General features: G+C 42.6%; 1 non-coding gene across 1 annotated transcript; it reads left to right on the top strand.

Annotated features, from left to right (window-relative positions):
• Positions 1–17680: 17680 nt before the first annotated feature.
• TRNAG-UCC lies at positions 17681–17753 on the top strand. The gene has a single exon. It is a non-coding gene; the product is annotated as a tRNA-Gly (tRNA).
• Positions 17754–21418: the final 3665 nt, after the last annotated feature.

The following is a 21418-nucleotide window of genomic DNA, read 5'->3' as shown; positions in this document are numbered from 1 at the left end:
CCCCTCGACCACTTCCTCCCCAACTCCTTTGTGAGCTGGTCTCCTCCTGCCCACCCACAAAGAAATGGCAGCCTCTCTTCATTCCACCCTGTCTCCCTAGAACATCACATTTACTTTATACTTTTAACTCTACCTATACGGTGGCAACTTCCAGAACTGCATGTCTAGGCCAGAGACCCTGATGACTTCAGTGTTCAGTTGCTTCCTGGGCATTTATGTAAATGTCCTGCAAGCGTCTCAAATTCAATGCACCTAACATTGAGTTATTATCCTGCTTTGCATCCACAGTCTTGCTTTTTGTCCTCTACATTATGAATTCTTACTGTCTAACTGAGACCCATCCCTGACAGTCAGTCTTGCCTCTTCCCTTTCTTGTGCAACAATTTCCAACTCAATGCAAATCAGGGGTTAAGTCCGGTCACACTTTTCTCATAAACATCCCTCCCATCCCTCTCCTCCTCTCTCATCCTCACTGCCTTCCCTCAAGTTAGTACCATTTCCCCAACAATCCCCAGAGCCATCTCTCAGTGGGTCTTTAGAATTTTAGTTTTTCCTTTCTTTTATCCAGGCTCCTCTCACCTACTAAAGAGGTCTTTCTAAAACATAAATCCAATCATTTCAATCTATCACTGAAATATGTTAATGCCTCCTGTGTACATGATAGATCAATTCCAAGTGCCTATCCTGGCCCACAGACCCTGTCAAGGTCTGACCTGACCTTCCTTTGCAGCCTTGATTCTCTTTCCATTTCTTCTCACACCAATATTTAGGTCATGCTGAGCTTCTTGCATTTATCAACCTACCCTGCCTATATCTCATCTCATAAACTCTTCTTACACTGTGGGCTCTACCACTTCCTTCCTGGACACTTTCCCACCTTCTACTTGAAAAGCTGAGCGGCCTCTCCTTTGGGCCTCATTGCTCTGGTAGATAACTCTGTCTCGGTGCTTCTGATTTATTGCTCTTATTTGTACACATTTATGTCGTCTTTTAGACTATATCCTCTTTGCTTGCAAAGGGCCGTGTTGCACACCGTATGCCCAGCAAACACCACAGCAGCAGGAACAGGGTGGGAACAATAGTTATTTGTTGAGTTAAGTAATTGAATAAATATCTACTTTGCTCCAAACACCTCCACAAGTCTTGGCTCAGCTGATCACTGGGACTGAAACATCAACCACTCTGGCTTGAAATCCAGTGTGTCACAATGTTTTCATGTATCATGTGAAAGTTTAATGTTCACTAGGGCTTGTGGACATTAAAATGTGAGTAATACATCAATAGCCTTTCTCCATGGAAATAAAAGACCATGATGACCATATATGTAAATCAATTTTTATCTTAAATCACCTCACTTTTTCCAATTACATAGTGTCAGTAAAAGTCAATAGCATAAGTCTTTCAGAATTTCCTTACCATAAAGTAATTTGTAGTTTCCTACTCATTTATGCAAGTCAGTAATAGTTGTATAATCTATAGCAAAGCTGAAAACATCAAATGCCTCTTAATGCTAACCTATGCATAAGCTTACTTGCATACCATTTGTCCATCCTACCATTCCCCTGGCCCCTCTCACAAATATAATGAGAAATTCAACACAGGGAAAAATGATTCTGATGATTTATTCAAATATTACTGTATGAAGAATAAAAATTTTAGCTAGTATTATCTTTGGGTTACTCCATCAAAATAAAACCAATGACTCAAATATAATATGTCAAAAGTCATCTAATTATCAACTTCATTTCAGAAGTCTATTACCCAATGGTAAGCATAAAAATATAGCTATAATATCTTATAAAAGGAGAACTTATAAGGTATGTAGGCCTTACACATTAACTGGCAGAGCTGGTAGATATATTAATTGGGATTCTTGGGTCATAAGCAACAGACACTAATTCTGTCTAAATTAAATAGGAGGATTTATTGGAAGAATGTCAAGAGCACACAGTATCAGTGCGGGAGACTGGACACTCAGGCAAAAGTATAGGCAACTTCAAGAGACCCACAGCAAGAGGGGTTTGGTCACGGGGACACAAGTGAATGAACTCCACCCATTTGTATTTTCTTCCCTCTGCTCAAGATCCACTTCTAGGGATGAGGTGTGCAATTATCTCAGGTTGGGTCACACCTGCTCCTTATGTAGAGGAGAGCAGAACACTGTATTACAGTCTATCTTAGCTTGGGCTGCCATAACAAAACACCATAGACAAGGAGGCTTGAACAACAGAAATTTATCTTCTCACAGTTCTGGAGGCTGGAAGTCTGAGATCAAGGTGTCAGAAGGTTGGGGTTCTGGTATGGACCCTCTTCCTGGCTTGCAGATAGCCACCTTCTTGCTATGTCCTCACGTGAGGACATAGAGCTCTCTGGTGTCTCTTCTTATAAGGGCACTAATCTCAACATGAGGTTCCCCTTCTGATCTCATCTAACCTTAATCACCTCCCCAAAGCCCCATCTCCAAATACCATCACATTAGAGATTAGGGCTTCAATTTATGAGTCTGGGGGAGACACAAACACTCAGTCCGTAACACAGACCCTCCAGATTATAACCCAAGAGGAAGAAGTAGTTGCCCACAAAGGGCATGGATCTGCCTGGATGGCCAGACAACAATTAAATTAGTGAGTGGATTGACTGAGTGCCTGAGGTCTTGATGTAATTATGGAAGACCATGAAACATTGATATATTTAACTTAATTAAGCATATGGATTCATTAAATTTTAATAATTTTAAAGAAAACAGAACTATAGTTATACATAAATCTATGAAAAGGCAAGTTGTTGAAATAAGCACTATCATTTCCTTTCCCTTGTTTTTTTTTTTTCCCTTCCATTGATAGTTTTCCCAACAGAGAAATAATGACCAAGCACCAAAACGTTAAGAAAAATGGGTGGCAAAAATGAACACTGACAAAGTGTTATATGTCATGCTCCTTTATTCTGAGACTTGATGGAAGACAAAACATATGAATTCCTTTTAGCTGCAGGACACCTGGGCTACAAGCAAGTACAGCCAGAGGGGCACCATGAGAGGGAGGGACATTGCCAAGCTCTTTTTCTGTGTCAGGCACTGTTCTAGGCCTTTACAGGTACTAATTCACAGCAAGCTCATGAGCTAAATTCTACTGTTATCCCCATTTTACCAATACTTTATGCCTGCAACATCAATTTGTTCCCTCTAGTAAAATCACAACCAAAGTAATAACAAGCATGTGTATTTGGGGTCTGGTAAAGTGGGAGTAGTCCAGGGCTGGGTCAGGTACAGCAGACACAGCAGTGAACAAAACAGACAAGACCCCCTGCCCTCATGGAGCTGCCGTTCTAAGGAGGGGAGACATATGATGAATGAGATTAATGAGTAAATACATAGTGTATTTGGAAGTGATTCTCTAAGAAGGGAAATAAAGCATGGAAGGGGGATAAGAATTTCAGGGGAAAGACAGAGAGTCACAATCTTAGACAAGATGGATAACAGCAGTTTTCCCATTGAGAACTCTCCTGTCAACATTTTAAAGGGACAGAAACAGGACTTAGGGAACCATACCTCAGAAGACCACGTGCGTGAACCTCTGAGTGACAGAGGACACAATGACACGGTAAGAAGATGAAGGAAAATCAACCCATATCTTTCACCTCCAACCACCTGCTTCTGCACACAGTTGAGACCAATGAATGGCCATTCTGCAGCTCTTCATTGCATGGCTTGCGCATATTTTAAAAGTCTGCTCCATGTACTTAAACAGCTTTCATACATTCAACTACAGCTTTTGGTAATTGTAAAAGAACATGGTTGCAGGGCTGATTTTTGCCTCTGGTGTTGATGGTCATTTCATATTTCTGCTCGAGCATCTTTTCAGCATCATCAGAGTTAGACCAAGACAGAGCTTTCAGGCTCTTCAGCACTGACTGAGGGTGGGAGTCATCCCATGGCCCACGCCTCTTCTCACAGAATTCACTGCATTGCCTAATTAAAAAAATTTTCTGGGGCTTCCCTGGTGGCGCAGTGGTTGGGAGTCCGCCTGCCGATGCAGGGGACGCGGGTTCGTGCCCCGGTCTGGGAGGATCCCACGTGCCGCGGAGCGGCTGGGCCCGTGAGCCGTGGCCGCTGGGCCTGCGCGTCCGGAGCCTGTCCTCCGCAACGGGAGAGGCCACAACAGTGAGAGGCCCGCGTAACGCATAAAAAAAAAAAAAAAAAAAAAAAAAAAAAAAAAAAAAAAAAATTTTCTGGGCCAGCATTTTCATTCCTCAGTTGGACACTCCACTCCCTGCTTTCTACATGTTGCCTGTAAGTTCTTACTATCTTTTACCTTCAGGGTTCCCCAAAGCTATTGTTCATAAGTAAATTAAAAACCAAAATGATGACATCTGAAAATTAAACAATCCCAACTGCAATCTCCCAGAGCTGTTAATGTAGCAGAGCTTTGCCATCTAAGGTCTACTCTTCTGGAAGCATCAGATTCCCCCAAGGACTCCTGGCATTAAGCCCTTAGAAGAAAACATCTTTTGCAGTTCAAAAGGCAACTGACAGCAAATGAATACCGCCAGGAAGATGCAAGAACTCAGATATTATACTCGGTAAATGTCATGAGAGTCTTAACAAGAAAGGAAAGTGGATCTTGATTAGCTGTCAATGGTAAAATCAAGCAGACAAGAAGAATTGATGGGAAAATAACGAAGAAAAAGAAAAAAGACACAGGAGGGTAAAGTAAGTGGTGAAGACGGGCAAGGAGTATGGCAGCCTTGCAGTCAGCTGTCCAACTGAGAAACGAAATTGCCATCACCAGTGACCAAAGGAGAGAAGTGAGCATCAAAGGGAGAAGAGGACTTCTGTGGTGTCGAGAAGCAAAGTGCCTCATATGTCTGGACTGAGTGTTGTGGATTGAATTATGCCCCCCAAAATATATGTTCAAGTCCTAACCTCCAGTATGAGTAAATAGGACCTTATTTGGAAATACAGTCTTTACAGATGTAATTAAGATGAGGTCATATTGGATTAGAATAGGCCCTAAGGCCAGTAATGAGTATCCCTATGAGAAGGAGATTTAGAGTCATGGAAACACAGGGAAGAAGGCTATTTGTTGATGGAAGCAGAGACTTGAGCGATGCTGCCAAAAGCCAAGGAATGCCAGAGCTCCCCTCCTCCCAAGCCTTTAGAGGGAGCATGAGGGAGCCTTTGAGTTTGAACCTCTGGCCTTCAGAACTGTGAAAGAGTAAATTCCTGTTGTTTTAATTCCCTAGGTTTGTGGTAACTTGTTACAGCAGCCCTAGGAAACTAATACAGATTCCAGACGGACACCTGAATAATGTTGCCTCAACAGGAGCTAGACAACAGCTGAGCTCACCTCCAGGTTCTGAGTTAATATCGTATGTATTTATTTTAACCCTTTTCCTACCTTCACTTTCTGCCTTTCTGGATTCGACCTATGGCTTATGATGCATTTCAAAGTATGTATTAGAGAAGAGGTTATGTAAAGATATCAATCCATCATGGAGGTATTTTATAGGAACTTTAATATTAAGATGCAATTTTAAATAGAAGTCAGGACTCTATGAATCAAACATAGAGAGAGCTTGGAAGAACTTGCAGCCTGGTGTCATGTTTGCCAAAGTGCTATCTCCTTTAGAATAGGGTTTCTCAAGCTCAGCACTATTGAGATTTGGGGCTGGACAATTCTTCGTTTTGGGAGCTGTCCTGTGCACTGTAGGATGTTGAGCAGCATCCCTGGCCTCTGTCCAATAGATGTCAATAGCACTGTTCCCCCATTTGTGACAATCAAAAGCAATGGACAAAGGGTTAAGATCCAAAATATACAAGCAGCTCATGCAGCTCAGTATCAAAAAAGCAAATAACCCAATCCATAAATGGGTGGAAGACCTATATAGACATTTCTCCATAGAAGACATACAGATGGCCAACGAACACATGAAAGGATGCTTAACATCACTAATCATTAGAGAAATGCAAATCACAACTACAGTGAGGTATCACCTCACACCAGTCAGAACAGCCATCATCAAAAAATCTACAAACAATAAATGCTAGAGAGGGTGTGGAGAAAAGGGAACCCTCTTACACTGTTGGTGGGAATGTAAATTGATACAACCACTATGGAGAACAGTATGGAGGTTCCTTAAAAAGCTAAAAGTAGAACTACCATACGCCCAGCAATCCCACTCCTGGGCGTATACCCAGAGAAAACCATAACTCAAAAAGAGTCATGTACCAAAATGTTCATTGCAGCTCTATTTACAATAGCCAGGACATGGAAGCTACCTAAATGTTCACCAGCAGAGGAATGGATAAAGAAGATGTGGTACATATATACAATGGAATATTACTCAGCCATAAAAAGGAATGAGGACTCTGGTGGCGCAGTGGTTGAGAGTCCGCCTGCCGATGCAGGGGTCATGGGTTTGTGCCCTGGTCCAGGAAGATCCCACATGCTGTGGAGCGGCTGGACCCGTGAGCCATGGCCGCTGAGCCTGTGCATCCAGAGCCTGTGCTCCGCAACAAGAGGCCAAAACAGTGAGAGGCCCGTGTACTGCAAAAAAAAAAAAGGAATGAAATTGTGCCACTTGCAGAGACATGGATGGACCTAAGGACTGTCATACAGAGTGAAGTAAGTCAGAAAGAGAAAAACAAAAATCATATATTAATGCATATATATGGAATTTAGAAAAATGGTACAGATGAACCTATTTGCAAAGCAGAAATAGAGACACAGACATAGAGAACAAACATATGGACATTGGGTGGGGGGTGGGATGGATTGGGAGATTGGGATTAATGTATATACACTACTATGTATGAAGTAGATGGCTGGTGAGGGCCTACTGTACAGCACAGGGGGGAAAAATGTACAATCTGTTTGCAGAACATATATTAAGTTAACCTTAAAAATGCATTCCATATACATTAGGTGCAGAGAAATACTTTTTGATATCACTTATATGAGGTACCTAGAATACTCAAATTCATAGAGTCAGAAAGTACATCGGTAGATGCCAGGGGCCAGGGGGTGGGGATGGTGGGGAGGGGGAAATGGGGAGTTAGTGTTTAATGGGGACAGAGTTTCAGTTTAGGAAGGTGAAAACTTCAGGAGACGGATGATGGTGAGAGTTACACAACAATGCGAATGTACTTAGTGCCACTGAAATGTACAGTTAAATATGGTTAAAATAGTATGTTTTAGATTATGTGACTTTTACCACCATAATAAAAAAAAAACATTAAAAAAAGTCTCCAGACAGATACTTGTTTGAATATCTGTTTTCAACTACTTTGGGTGTATACCTTGGAGTGGAATTATGGGATCATATGGTAATTCTGTGTTTAACATTTTGAAGAACCAACAAACATTTTCCCAGTGGCTGAACCATTTTATATGTGCACCAGCAATGTACAACTGTTCCAATTTCTCCACACCTTCACCTACAATTGTTATTTTCCATTTTTAAAAATTGTATTCATCCCTTATGTTTAATCTTTGGAGAAGTGTCTAGTCAAGTTGTCTACCCATTTTTGCTTGAGTTTTCTGGCTTTTTGTACTATTTCTCTATATCTTGTTGATAAATAACTTGGAAATATTTTTTCCAATTTCTTTTTTAATTGAAATGTAGTTAACTTACAGTTTTATATTAGTTTCAGGTGTATAACATAGTAATTAGATATTTTTATAGAATATACTCCATACAAAATTATTATAAAATATTGACTATATTCCCTTACTGCATATTACAGCCTTACAACTTATTTTATACCTAGTAGTTTGTACCTCTTAATCCCCTTCATCTACTTGCCCCTTCCTCCCCTGCCCCCCATAACCACTAGTTTGTTCTCTGGATGTTCATAGCAGCACTATTCACAATACCCAAAAGATGAAACAGTCCAAATGTCCATCAACAGATAAATGGATAAACAAATTGTGTTATACACAAAAGAATATTATTCAGCCATAAAAAAGAATAAAGTATTAATACATGCTGCAAAGTAGATGAACCTCCAAAACATTATGCTGAGTGAAAGAAGCCAGACACAAAATATTACATATGATATGATTCCATTTCTATGAAATATTCAGAATAGATAATCCATATAGACAGAACACAGATCGGTGGTTGCCAGAGATTTGGGGAGGGGCGAAGGGGAGAAGCTGATTGCTGGGTAAGGGGTTTTACTTTGGTGTGATGGAACATTGTGGAACTAGATAAAGAAGGTGTTTGCACAAGGTTGTGAATATACTAAACACCACTGAATTGTTCACAGCGAAAAATAATTTCGCTAGACGTTGTCTAATATCCCTGGGGAGGAAAGGCAAACTCATCCCAGTTTGAGAACCATTGCTTTAGAGTAAGTGTACTTACTCTGTACACTTTCGTAGCATAAATTACTTTAGTGGGGAGAAAAGTCCTCCTGCAGCTTTTACAGAGAGCGAGTCCAGGATGGTAAAGTAGATGTAAACTGATGTGACTCGGGTCAGAGATACAGGTGTGCCTGGTTCCAATAAATCAAAGGCTTCTGAGCTGATCAGAAGATGAGGGTTTGTGAGGGAAGGTAATAAAAACACTCAGTGAGAGACGGGCTCAGGCTTTGATTCCCTGAGTCCACAGAAAGGCTGGTGCATGACCTCAAACAAGTGATCCTTGTGTGTATCACCCCAACTTGATGAGAAGAAAAATGATCTAAAAGCAAAATCAAGGGATTCACAGGACAGCAAGTTCCATGAATGGATGCACTAAACTCCATGTCTCACACCTTCTACATCCAAGTCAGTATCTGCCATTCCATCCAGAGCTATTGAAGCAAGTCAAAATAACTAGTGTGCATGGGAACCATGATAAACCACTAAGAAACTACTAAGCTATGATTGATATTAACTATTTTAAAAGATAGGACACATTCCCAGAAAAAAAATAAAAGTTCAACTTAGATTTTAATGTTCTAGGGAATAAGAGGGTTATCCTTCAGCTATCAACCCTAGTGCCAGTGTGGGGTTCTGGGGATGGCCGTGAGGTTCAGTGAGACCAGGTGGTGAAGGCGAGGGGATGGACCAGGATGCAGAGCTTGGAGTCAGACATTTCCTGAGGTGCACAAGCATCACCATGGGAGTGTGGTGTGTTCCATTTTGTCCCCCCAAATTCATCTGTTGAAGTCCTAACCCCTAGGACCTCAGAATGTGGCCTTATTTGGACATGGGATCTTTGTAGACATAATTAGTTAAAAGTGAGATCATATAAGAGTAAGATGGGCCCTAATCCAATATGACTGGTATCCTGAAAAGGGGAAATTTGAACACAGATGCACACGGAGGGAATGCCATGTGAAGACTGCCACAAGCCAAGGAACTACCAGAAGCCAGGAGAGAGGCATGAAACAGATCTCCCTCGCAGCTCTCCCAAAGGACCAAACCTGCTCCCACCTTTATCTCTGGACCTCTGGCCTCTGTAGCTGGAAACAATAAATTTCTGCTGTTCAAGCCACTTAGTTTGTGGTGTTTTGTTATAGCAGCCCTAGGAAACTAATATGGGTGACCTGCCTTACTGAGAATATTGTGGCTACAAACCCCATCTTGTATGATCAAAAGATAATTTTATTTATTATTGTTCTTGGAACAACACCAGAAAATATTACTTATATAACACCCCAAAGGAAACTTACTACAATCAAGTGATTTAATATCTGAAGTCTTTCTTTTTAAGACATAAGAGTTTTGATCACTTCATACCCAGTAAGTTTAAAGAACATGGAACTATATCTGTATGCCAATTTAACTCATAAGTGTTTGAAAAGAATAACATTTTATGGTCAGGAACCAATTTTGTTCTGCTTTCATCTTTGAAATATGCTTTAAACATCACATTGTAACTACTCTCATTCTACAAGTTTTTCCAATAGCTTTTGGGCTGAGACCAATAAAATTTTGAACTGAATTGACCCAACTATCTCTAGAAGATAGGAGTCTGTTTTTGCACAGCCTTCTGCTGTGATTAATAGAGTGTGTCAGGATGGTATGCAAGACAAAGTAATCACTGGGTTGAGAGCTTGGAGAAACTTAGATGGAACTTGCAACTTAAAGCAAATTTTTCTCCCCCCAAATCTTTTTCACCCCAACATGGTACAACCTTTTTTTTTTTTGCAGTACGTGGGCCTCTCACTGGTTGTGGCCTCTCCCGTTGCGGAGCAACAGGCTCCGGACGCACAGGCTCAGCGGCCATGGCCCACGGGCCCAGCCACTCCGCGGCACGTGGGATCCTCCCCGACAGGGGCACGAACCCGTGTCCTCTGCATCGGCAGGCGGACCCTCAACCACTGCGCCACCAGGGAAGCCCGGTACAACCTTTTTCAAAAACATGCTGTTTGAACTAAATATGTGTTTCAAATAATGGCACCAAATCAAGGCCCAAATGTATATACATTTCTTAACTTATAATATTGATATAAAGCCAATAATAATCATAGTCTGGCTGTTCGTTCCCATTTAGCAGTGAAATATATACATTTAGGTGACAAAATGTCATTTTCTTGGAGATGTTAATTATATCATGACCCACAGGGTGGGCACATACACAGCTATTTGGTAAGTGAAACCACAGCCCAACAATGTTACACACAGAAGCCCAATCCTCAGAGGGAGACAGTTGCAGACTCATTGCCCTTACTCCTCTTTGAGCTGTTAGGCCTGAGATCCTACCTCATTTTCCTTTAATCAGAGTTCATATAATCTTCGTTGGTATCAAATTAGCTTTATCTGTCCTTGATTTATCGATAATCTTTCTGATGACAATTCAGAGGGGAGGCATCCCTGCAGTGACAGCCTAATTACATCCATGTGCCCATTGAGGGTATCACATTTGTCCTCACATTTACATGTTGGAGGAATAATGAGAAAGTGAAAACACCAAAGACTGGGTACAATTTTCAAAGACTGAAACTGGTTGGAAAAAAAAAGGTGGAGCAAAAAGACACACACAGACTGAGGTGGGATGCGACTGGTGGTGCTGGAGGGAGGGTTTTAGTCCTCCCTCCTCTCAAATGCAAAAGTAGCCATTAAATCCAAGCAGCACAGGTAATATTAGGCTGTCCTCTAAATATTTCACAAGGTCGAAACCTGGACTCACCAGTTTCTCCCTGAAAAATGAATATCTTTCCAGTATCTCTATTTCCATTTAAAAACATATCATACCTCAAGTTACCCAAGCTCAAAACCTCAAAGTCATTCATTAATTTCACGAACCTCTGGGCATTAAGCTATGTGGTAGGTGGGGAAAGCAGAAACCCACCCCACAGAATGTGCTATGAGCCACAGCAGCAGAAGGGTCCATGGGTCCACAGATGTGAATGCCCCAACTGGCCCAGGATGGGGACTTGACCCTCCTGCACTATGCCAACCACTTACCAAAGAGAAATTGCATTTGGCTCCTTCAGAATGATTAGGGAGAATTACGTGTACCTCATTCCTCATGAGAAGGAAACTCTACTAGTGCCCTTTTATCTCTTCTCCTCACAGATAAAAAGTGAGTTTCATTAGAACAAATTCAAGAAAAGGCAATAAGCACGAAGGATTTGTTTCCTCACCGAAAGGTAAGTGCCATGAGAGCAGAAATATTTTCTATTTTGTTCATGCTTGGCAGTTACGAGGCACTCAATAAATATTTGTTGAGTGAATGAATGAAGGAATGAAAGAACGTGTAAGTAAATGAATACATTCCTTCTCTGTCCTCCCGTAACCAGTGCGAGCCAGCAATCCTGCGTAAGTGAACCTGGGAGACACAAACCAAGCCTGGCTGGGCTGTGCCAAAGGCTAGACAGGCTGGCCGGGAGGGGAGGGCTGGAGTGGAGAGCACTCACCAGCCCAGCTCATCGCCTGCCTAAGCCGGGTCCTCCAAGCCAGCTGATGTTTTCATCCCGGCACATCTGGCTCTGAGTATTCTGTTGCTTCAGAAATCATGTGAGCAGAAGAGGGGTGTTACTTAGTGACCCCCTGAAGTCCTCGCATTTGGTATATGGAATATATACAGAGCATTTGGCATAGATGTCTGCCATTAAAGCTGGGAATCTCAAGGAATAAAGCAGAATTGGTGAGGAGTTCGGGATTAACATACGCACACTACTGTATATAAGATAGATAACCAACAAGGGCCTACTGTATAGCACAGGGAACTCTACTTAAAATTCTGTGATAATCTGTATGAGAAGAGAATCTGAAAAAGAATGAATATATGTGTATGTACACCTTTGCTGTACACCTGAAACTAACACAATGTTGTAAATCAACTATACGCCAACAAAATTATATAAAGAAAAAAAGAATTGGTGAGATTAAGAAAGTTAATGATGGAGTCGGGTCAAGTAGCTGCTGGAAACCACAGCAAACCACCATCTCTGTCACCACAATCCCACTCAGTCTGGACTCCTGGCCAGCAGCTCGTGCTTATGGGGACAGAGCCACTCTTAATAAGAGGGGACCTTAGAACCCTCCTTATCAATCTAGCAACACAGCCTCACTGTGTAGACAGCTGCAGCTTGACCTTAAACTATGAGAGTGCAGCTTACCCAGGCATTTGATGTTTTCTTAGCATGGGTGGTGGAACAATATTTGCTGCTTTCTGAATTATCTCAGCCAGACCTGTAGGCAGGTATTTTAAATTATAATCAGAAAGCTCTGTGTGTCTCTGGGGGCACTGGTGTGTTGGGATCAAATTTTAAATTGATAGTACCAGACCAAGGGGGCAGCAGCATCACCCCATTTGGTGTACTTATGTGCCTTGCCTAGAGGCTCTTAAGTGTCACACCACCATCTGCATCCACTATCATTGCTACCACCTCCATCACTATTGTGCCCACTACCTCCGCAACCACCATCCTCACCACCCCAGCTACCACCACTACTATCATGTCCACCGCCATCATCACCACCATCACTTCCATCATCACCACCATCACCTCCATCATCCGCACCCTCACCACCATCACTTCCATTACCACCATCCTACCACTCCCACTACAATCCCTCCACTACTGGTACAGTCACCACATTACTAACCCCATCACCACTACCATGTGATCTCAACTTGACTCTACAATTTTTAGTTGCATAAACCTTAATTCTGGGTTTAAACTTCAGAGATCCAGGCTGGTTTTATTTACAGAAACATGGTAGGTTTGATTTGCCAATAAATAAAGAGGAATAAGGATATGTATTATTTTTACAGTTAAAATATAGATGAAGAGATCATATAATTTAGATGAATCTTCCCTCAAAATAGGATAAAAGAATTTCATTAAAAAATGGGGAAAATGTCATCTTTTAAGGGAGCAGAAAAGAACAAAGCAAACTTATTTCAGTGTTTGTAGACCCAAAGGTTAGAAGTACAGTGGAAAATCTTGTGTCTGGATTACTATGTAAGTGTCAGGTTTGCTAGAAGAATCAAGAAAGAGCTCGAACACCATGAAAGTGTGCTTCATTTTATTATGAGAGAAGGGGTTGTAGAATAATTTTTTGAGAAAGGAAGTCAAGCTAATTAAGCTGGAGGGAAGGGGAGTGATTTCATTAGGAGGGATGAGATGTTGCCTTCTCAGAGGAGGGGCTGGGCACATAGAGGGGAAGATGAGATCTCAGTGGCCAGGATGGGCAGAAGTGACGAAAAGGAGGAGCGCCGTTGGGTCCAGGTGGAAAAGAACAGCTGTGGATTCCATATTTCAGGACATCGGCAGCCAGCAGGTTCCGTATCTCAGTATTTCTGACAAGCTCCTGCTAAGGTTGATGTTGCTGGTCTGTGGAGGAAGGCGCCGAAGGGCAAGACATTTGAGAAGGAAGAAAACAATCTCAGAAGCAGGCTGAAATCCTAGAAATGCAGCTGGGCTTTCCTGGAAACAGCAGAAGCAGGAGGGGGTGGTGACAGAGGGTAGCACCCCTACTACTACAGGTAAAAATGCTCTTGGGCCCCAGAACATCCAGAAGTAGAGGGAAGACAGCATCCTGAGGAGTACAGGGAGGGTTCCTCTCCTCTGCAGATGCCCTCACGAGGTGGTTTTCACCCTGCTGCACACTGGATCACCAGGAGAAGTCTAAAAGGCAGCAATGTCTGACCCACTACAACCACCCCTAACAGTCAGGGCTCTCCGGAGAAGCAGAACCCACAAGATGCATGAGAGAGAGAGGTTCATTTTAAGGAATTGGCTCATGCAGTTGTGGAGGCCAGCAAGTCCAAAGTCTACAGGGTAGACCAGCAGGCTGGAGACCCAGGAACAAGATGGAGTTCCAATCCAAAAAGCAGTCTTCTGGCAGAATCCCTTCTTGCTCAAGGGAGGTCAGTCTCTTTCTATTAAGACCCTGAACTGACTGGATGAGGCTCACCCGCTTTGTGGAAGACCACCTGTTTACTGATTTAAGTTATTGTCATCTAAAAAAATACTTTCACAGCAACCTCTAGACCAGTGTTTGAGCAAATACCTGGGTTCCATGGCCCAGCCCCATTCACATGTAAAATTAACCATCACACCCTCTCAGAGACAGTGATGTAATTGGTTGGGCTGTAGCATGACCCTCAGGATTTTTAAAGCCCCTCCAAAAAAATTTCTAGGGTGCAGCCAAAGTGAGAACTGTGCTTTAGGAGAACAGACTTTTGAAGCATCAACAGCAGGTTGGGTTCAGGGATCTTCTTTGATTCACTGAAAACCACATGAGGACCAGAAGGAAATCATCCCCAGAGGCCATGTCTCTCAGACCTTTGCAATTTCACAAGAGGCAATGGAAGCAAGTGACTGTGTCTCAAGACAGAAAATACACATCCATTACACTGGGTGGCAACTATGCCACTGGAGAGAGGCAACCCTCCAAGCAGCCTGAGAGACTCCAGACCCAACACTCAAAGGGGAAGTGGAAACTAAGATGAGGAAACAAGGCTGCCACCATCACAAATTTCTACATTCTGCAAGAAGATAAGAATGTCCTGAATATGTCTCTGAAAATGCCTCCTCTAAGAAAGGAGACAGTACATGAAGGTTAAGTAGGGGTATTGTTAACCTCTTGAAAAGACATTTCTTGCAATGGAATTAACTTCTGGGGTCAGGGTGCCTTGGCCCCAATGGTTTCCTGTAGACATGAAACCAAGGATGATTTTCCCTCTTTATCCTCCAACCTGTCCTCAGATCCCATTCAGCTTCCACTTTGTATTTGACATCAGTAACACAGGTCAAGATTTTACCAAACATGATATCCTGAGAACCCCATTTCACTTGGGATGGTTCCTCCAGGCATTGAGGTTGGTTAATCATGTAGAGTCAGTACTGTGATAATACTGTAGGTCCTAAGATCACTTTAAAAAGTTACTGCAGTATAGCTGATGTATGATATTATGTAAGTTATAGGTGTACAATATAATGATTCACAATTTTTAAAGCTTATACTCCATTTATAGGTATTATAAAATATTGGCTATATTCTCTGTGCTGTACAATATATCTTCATATTTTATTTTATGCATAATGATTTGTACCTCTTAATGCCCTACCTCTATCTTGCCCTTCTCCCCTTTCCTCTCCCCACTGGTAACCACTAATTTGTTCTGTATACCTGTGAGTCTGCTTTTTTGTTGTTGTATTCACTAGTTTGTTGTACTTTTTAGATTCCACATATAAGTATATTCTAAAGTGGAGACTGAGAAATTGAACTAACTCAACGTCTAAAGTCCTGAAGGCATTAAGTCCACTGTGATAGATGGTGACCCAGCTCACACAGGATGGTTGAAGAAAGCCAGACTCTTAACAAAGGGAAAAGGGCTGTAATTTCATTGAGTGTTAATTTAAAATCAGGAATTATAGACTTTGGACTTGACTTCACAAGAACAAGAGTATTTAATTTTGGACTTTACTTCAGACACAAAATTAGTTGAACTTTAACTTACAAGAACATTTAATATTTGTGGCCTTTTATCTCTCCCTGAAAATCTGTGCTGGTCCTTAGAGTTGTTTACACTCTTCCAGCTCTTGTCCTCCAGGCAGGTGGGAGAATTGGGCTTCCGTGCCTCTTTGGAACTCAAGCACCACACGTAACTTTCTTTGGCCCATAGAATGTGAGCAGAGGGGACAGTGATACTTCCAGGAGGAAGCTGTAGACACCAGCGTGTGCTTAGCTAAGCTTGAAATTCCCTCTGACACATGACCAGCAACACTTCAGATGGCTACACTCTCAGGTGGGTACCAAAGTAAAGACCATGGTGATGTAGAGCAGAGCCCTCTGTGGACCAGTGAAATCTATGGAAAGAAATTTAATCTTAAATTTAAATTTAAGAAAGTGTTAATCCACCGAGATCTGGGGATAACTCTTTACTGTAATATAGCCTAGTCTAGTCTACTAAAACAGAATTTAATAAAAGAAGGCTTTACATTCAACTTCAAGTCATCTCCAGGTTGTTGACATTGTATTCCCAGTTCATCTAATGTTGACTTTTAATCACATTGCAGAATCTCAGATAAGCTACATTGGGCAATAGGGCTGGGAAAAAATGCAAAGAAATATAGAAAAGAATAAATATTCAGCCTTGACTCAAGCTTGGCTCAAAGTTAATTTAAATATTTCAGTATTCTAAGCTAATGGACAGCTTCTGGGAACAAAACATATCCTTCCCAGAAGCTGTCACAGGAAGGTATCCCAAGGGGGAGTGGGCTGTTGAAGGTGGGAGTAAAACTGGCCTGATGGATGGCCCCGGAGAGCAGAACAGTACACCCCTGCCTGACCAGGGGCTTAATGCTTAAACCAATGGTTAAGCATTAAGAGAACAGAAAAGCTGCAGGACCTGGAGTCCCCATTCTTCATGCATGCATGTGGAAGGGATGCTACTTGACTTACCTTTTTGGCCTCTTGTTCCAGTCTCACTGGACACTCTCTGCAGAGGTGTGGGTGACTGCTGACGGCTTGTGTTCCATGACTGTGGGGAGCTGATCTATTAGAAGAGTGTAAACAATATGAATTCCATCTCCTTTCTGCCCTCTCTACCCAGGACCAATGAGAGGCAGCAATCTTGGATAAAATGTCTGATTTGGAGACCCAAATTTACCCTCATGAGCTGCTCCAAAAACCAGATGGGAGAAGGGACAAGCAGAGAGGTGGCGAGCCCAACACACAAATGCAGGAGCCTCATCCAATGTCCTCTCTGTGGTCAGCAGTAAAGCTGACACTTTGGTCTCCATCTGTCTGTCCTTGTGTCTGCTTTTCAGTTTCCCATATGGATAACCTACATCCATGATGTGGCAGCAATAACTACAAGGGGTCCATCTTGTGCCCGAGTGTTGTGGTCACATTGGTTTCCTGTGGCTTCTGCTGTTACCAGCTGCTCACCAAGGCCAAGGGGACCCCTGAGGGGCAAAAAGTCTCTGGCAGACTTGCAGAGAGCTACTGGGTGGTTGAAGGGTGTGTGTGTGGGGTGCAGAGAAGTGGCAGTTGAGAGAGAAGCAAGAAACTCTCACCCAGTATGAGCCAGGATGGATGTTTGGAAGAGAGTGAAACCCTATAGTAAAATACTTCGTGGTATTAATTTATTGCATCTAGAGGGGAACCCGCTTCTCTGGGACATGTCTGTCATCTAGTTATTTTCCATAGCACTATTTGGGGTACTTACAAAGTTCTTGGCAATATTAATTACATTTCTTAATGTAAAAAGGGTATGAAATGGGAATTCCCTGGTGGTCCAGTGGTTAGGACTCTACACTTCCACTGTCAGGGGCCCAGGTTCGATCCCTGGTTGGGGAACTAAGATCCTATAAGCTGTGTCGTGCAGCCAGGAAAAAAAAAAGGGGTATGAATTAATAAAATTTCTGTCACCTATCCTTAACTTTCTCTTCTCACTGCTAATGCCCAGTACAGCCCTTTATCATCATTCCTCTGGATTAATTGGCCCTGAAATGATACTGAGAGAGATCAGTATTCCCCCCCTCCACCACCACCTCCAGCTTCTCAATCTAAGGCCACTTTGGAAGGAGAGCAAGGCCCTGCACGGGCCAGCAGAGGAGCGAAGGTGGTCCTCCCGGTGCGCTCTGAGGCTCTCTGGCTGGGCAGCCCCAGCCCCACAGGCTGGGGGAGGGCAAGTCCTGTGGAAGGGAATCCAGGAGAAGGAAAAGACAGAGCTCGTCCCCTTGGAATGTGAGAGGTTGTTTCCCACGATCAAGGAGAAAAATGAGCTGAACTGACCTCTGTAGGAACCAGAGGAGATTAAACGCCTGTCCATTACACTCCTTCTAGAAAGGAAATCTGTTATAACTTAAGTTGATGGAAGGGGAGAAAGAGCTAACCTCCTCAGGTAGAGACTTGCAGAAAGGATGTGGTTTAAATGTTTAACCAGCTCTTTCCAAGCAGTAATTTCAAGGAAATGGTTGAATCTTTATGTAGTTGGGGAACTGGCTCATATGTCTAGGTAACTGGGGGTACAGGAGCAGAGCATCATTGAAAAGGCTAACACTGTACAGTATATCATGTGAAATAGCAGTGGGGAGGGGGGTGCAGGCAGGAGAGGCTTTATGTGGCCAGTAGGAGAACATCCTCTTCTTTCCTCTGAACATGTGGGTCTGTCTTGGGTAGGGGTGGGATCAGGTCTGATTGTTCACACAAGGGAGGGTGGTGTGATCCAACAGTTCCTACAGGACATGATGGGGGTCAGGGGAAGAGCCACATCTGTAGCTCTTCTGGTCAGTGAGACTTCAAAGAGGCTCTGACTTGGAGTCTCCAAAGATCCCCAGATTTTGCTGCAGGCTATATACCACAGTCTTGAGGAACTTCACTCCTAGGCAGAGAGGCATCAATCCCAAGGCGGGACCTGTACTTCTAGGACAGTGGCATTTCTTTATAAATCGGTGAAGATGGTCAGTGCTGAGGCGAGAAGGGCAGGGAGACTCAGACCCTGGACAGGAAGCTACCTAGAAACTGAGGGCATCCCTGAGCTCTTCCAGGGAGTTATGAGAAGGTTCACAGTTCATGTGCAATCTTAAATATTGTCCTGAAAAGCATTTAAATTCTTTCACTTACTCCAACTGAGTGGGAAAGCCTGCTTTGATCATACCAAGTTGTGTGGTGGTGGAGGAGAGAATGGAATCTTCAGGAAACCAAAGTGGGTCCCCCTCGGTGTGCTTAAGATCATCTCAATTCCTACGTTGCATATTTAGTCTCCTAGATTTCCTTCTAACATTTTTATTACTACATTATTTACATTTGGGTTTTTAAACCGATTAATTTTGCTGTCATTGCTGAGTAAAAATGTTACCCCCAAATGCAGTGGATTAAAATAATGGCCATTGTAGTTTTCTCATGATTTTGTGGGTCAGGAATTCTGGAAGGGCTCAGCTGGGCTGTTGTTGCTTGGAGCCTCTCATGTGGTTACAGTCAGATGTCAGCAGGGCTGCAGTCATCTGAAGGTTGAACTGGGCTGGGTGTTCAAAATGGCTCATCAGTAAGTCTGGCAACTGATGCTAGCTGTTGGTGGGGAGCTCAGCTGGGTGGTCAGCCAGAGTAATTACATGTGGCTTCTTTAGCAAGTCTGTCTCAGCAGGTCCTTTGCTGACCTCACTTTTAAAATAATGCAGGGTCAGGTACTTCCCTGGCAGTCCAGTGTTGAAGACTCCATGCTGCCAATGCAGGGGGCATGGGTTCAATCCCTGGTTGGGGAACTAGGATTCCACATGCTGTGTGGGGCAACCAAAATTTTTTTTAAATAATTAATAAATAAAATTATGCAGGGTCATTTCAACTGTTAAAGTTACAAGCAAGTCACTAAGATTAACTCAGATTCAAGGGTGTCCTCCACCTCTTGGTAGCAGAGGTGACTAGGAATTGTGGACACATTTTAGAATCACCACAAATTCCTCCTATCAAGAGACTGAGTCTACTCCCTTGAACGTGGGCATAGCCATGTGACTTGCTTTGGTCAATGGGATATCACAAACCTGGTGAAGCAGAGGCTTGAAAAGTGCTACTTCATTGAGGTAAGCCCCTCTCTTGCTGTCATAGGAAGTCTGCAACCACCATCATGTGAACAAAGCCATAGTAGCCTTCTGGACAATCAACAACACATAACCCAGTTGCCTCCATCAACCCTTCTATCAGTAGCCCTGTGAGTGAGGTCAGGCAGCCAGCCTTCAGCTAGCTTTCCATGTGGCCTCAGAACTGCCAGCTGACTGCAGACACATGAGTGAACCCAGCTAACACCACTTGGAGCAGAGACAAGCCTTCCTGGCTGAACTAAACCAAATCACTAACCTACAGAACTGTAAGCAAATAAATGGTTGCCATTTTAAGCCACTTATCTGGGTGTGTTTGTTATGCAGCAAAAACTAACTGATACACTAGCTGCTCTCTTCGTCGTCCTTCTTGTCCAGGTCTCACTCACCTTCCTGGGCTCCAAAGTATTTTTTTTTCGACATCACAGAGAATTTATTGCTTGAACATAGGAATGAAGCAACAGAGAGAACCATAGTGAATCCAGTGTGTGGTTTGGGGACTGAGGACCACCATTATTAGAAGATAGAGGACAACTGTGCTTCAGATGTTTTCACAGGCATGTTAACGTACAATTGTTATCATGTTTATGTACTATTTTGAATTAAAAAAAGATTTAAGACATTTTAATTCTTAGATGGCATGTGTTAGCTTTACTTATTTTTTTTTTTTTTTTCAGAGGATTTAATTTTTTATTTTTTTTTTTTTTAAACATTTTTATTGGGGTATAATTGCTTTACAATGGTGTGTTAGTTTCTGCTTTACAACAAAGTGAATCAGCTATACATATACATATGTTCCCATATGTCTTCCCTCTTGCGTCTCCCTCCCTCCCACTCTCCCCATCCCACCCTTCCAGGCTGTCACAAAGCACCGAGCTAATATCCCTGTGCCTTGCGGCTGCTTCCCCCCAGCTATCTACCTTACTACGTTTGTTAGTGTGTATATGTCCATGACTCTCTCTCGCCCTGTCAAAACTCACCCTTCCCCCTCCCCATATCCTTAAGTCCGTTCTCCAGTAGGTCTGCGTCTTTATTCCTATCTTACCCCTAGGTTCTTCATGACATTTTTTCCCCTTAAATTCCATATATATGTGTTAGCATACGGTATTTGTCTTTTTCTTTCTGACTTACTTCACTCTGTATGACAGATTCTAGGTCTATACATCTCATTACAAATAGCTCAATTTCATTTCTTTTTAAGGCTGAGTAATATTCCATTGTGTATATGTGCCACATCTTCTTTATCCATTCATCCGATGATGGGCGCTTAGGTTGTTTCCATGTCCTGGCTATTGTAAATAGAGCTGCAATGAACATTTTGGTACATGACTCTCTTTGAATTTTGGTTTTCTCAGGGTATATGCCAAGTAGTGGGATTGCTGGGTCATATGGTAATTCTATTTGTAGTTTTTTAAGGAACCTCCATAC

This window comes from Phocoena sinus, chromosome 4 (genome assembly GCF_008692025.1).
Source record: "Phocoena sinus isolate mPhoSin1 chromosome 4, mPhoSin1.pri, whole genome shotgun sequence".
In the NCBI taxonomy this organism is placed as follows: Eukaryota; Metazoa; Chordata; class Mammalia; order Artiodactyla; family Phocoenidae; genus Phocoena; species Phocoena sinus.
Note: the sequence above shows the minus strand (reverse complement) of the source record. Positions and strands in the feature narration are given on the sequence as shown.